The following is a 1,962-nucleotide window of genomic DNA, read 5'->3' on the forward strand; positions in this document are numbered from 1 at the left end:
ACTGTCCCACATTCGGCCATCCTGCGTTCTCATTCGTCCCGAATGAGGGGTCCCACTTCAGATACTCGGCTACGGTGGTGGTGTACGCTGGCCCTTCACGCTCGGCAACGTTCTGCACTTCACATCGACAATGGTTCAGTTTCTCGGTTACTTGGTACGGTCCTAGGAACTTTGGCTGTTGGGGTAATCCGACTTCATATGGTCCTTCCTCCTTGCGCTTGCTATCAATTCGTGCTATTGCATTCGAAACGTGGCGAATTTCGTGCTACGCGGAGGGGTGCTGTTGATATACTGCTGTACGCGTTCCACGTGACGGTACCACTGGCTTGACTTTTGGCATAACTTGGAGATCATGGGCATCACGATCTTATGCATCTTCTCCACTTGCCCTTTCCCACGCGAGAAACCAGTAACGATCAGCATGTGCAAGGGATGTGAATTGAATGCTGAGCCTCTATCCGTGATGATCCTTGCCGGATTGCTGAATATCGCCGCTTGCTTTGTCAGTCGATCCACGATAGCTTCTGCTCCAGTGCTTTTGGTGGGATATAGCCACACAAAGTTGGAAAACGCATCCACGTCGATTAAGATGTAGTACGCTTTTTTGGTCGCTTCCAACGGACCTACGTGGTCGATGTGGCACGTCTCCAGCGGCCGATCTTCTTTGTTAATTGGATTTAAGAAGCCCTCTTGCTTACCCCGCTTACTCTCGGTCACGATGCAACTGATACAGCTCTTCACTACCTTCTCTGCCTGCGCGCTTATGTTGTTTTTCTAAACAGCTTCTTGCGTTTTCTTGGCGGAAAAGTGCCCCTGGTTGTGTGAAATTTTGAGGAATTCACCTTCCATGAGCGACGGAACGACGATAAGCTCCTTAACGGGATTCTTATGTAGTATGCCGTGCTTCACGTAAAAGTCCTCGTACTGCTCCCGATCCAAAACTTTGCACACCGCCTTAATCCACTCGTCGCTTTGCTGAGCTAGTCGTAGTCGATGTATTAGGCTGTCTTCCAAAATAAGAGAGGAGAATGCGTAGGGCGTCAACAGGTCTCATCTTCGTGCCCGATCGGTGCTCTATCGCGCAGTCGAAATCCTCGAGGAGCATGGCCCAGCGAGGCACTCTTAGTGGGACGTCTCGCTTTCGGCTGGTTATCGTAAACGCGTTGCAGTCGGTTATGATTTTAAAGTGGATACCAAGCAGGTATACCCTCCACTTCTTTAGGGCCTCGACGATCGCTAACACTTCGAGATCGTACGAAGGGTACTTTTTTCCACAGGCTTTCGTCTTACGGCTCATATATTGGACTGGATGGAACTTGTGGTCGTCCACGTCCTTCTGAAGCAGAACCGCGCTTTAAAAATGTATGATTTTGCATTTGTTTTCCTACTTTTTGGCGACTAGACACTAATCTTAAACAATTTGTATTAATTTCAAGCAATTCTAACGTCGTGAATAGTAAACACAAGCTCGAAAGTCTGGTTTTACATATGAAAGAAAATCCCTATACGCTATATTTGTAACGAACGCGGTTTATCCAGTCTATAGCTATGCTGTGGCTCAGTCGGATATTGGGTTCCCTTATCCAAACGTTAAAATAAATACGCCAATGATTCTTATAGTGACGCTTCTTTATTTCGCTATTTAGCTGGCAGCGTTTGCACGTCACACCAATATAACGTATTTCCTTGGCGGCGTTTCCACGTCACACCATATAAGTACTACTTGGCAGCGTTTTCACGTCACACCAATATAACGTATTGCTTTGGCAGCGTTTTCACGTCACTCCATATACCTTAACTACCTACTAAGCAACTTAGTCTTCACAATCGTTGCTTAGCCATTCTAATCTGCGTTTGCACGATCGACTGGAGTATACGACTACTCTACCAGAAGTAATTTTTAATTCCAATTGCTGCTCTATTTATACTGTCCTGCACGCAGGCAGACAGTTATCCTAACAA

This window comes from Rhagoletis zephyria, unplaced genomic scaffold (assembly GCF_001687245.7).
Source record: "Rhagoletis zephyria isolate East Lansing unplaced genomic scaffold, Rhagoletis_zephyria_1.1 Rzeph_scaffold_06181, whole genome shotgun sequence".
In the NCBI taxonomy this organism is placed as follows: domain Eukaryota; kingdom Metazoa; phylum Arthropoda; class Insecta; order Diptera; family Tephritidae; genus Rhagoletis; species Rhagoletis zephyria.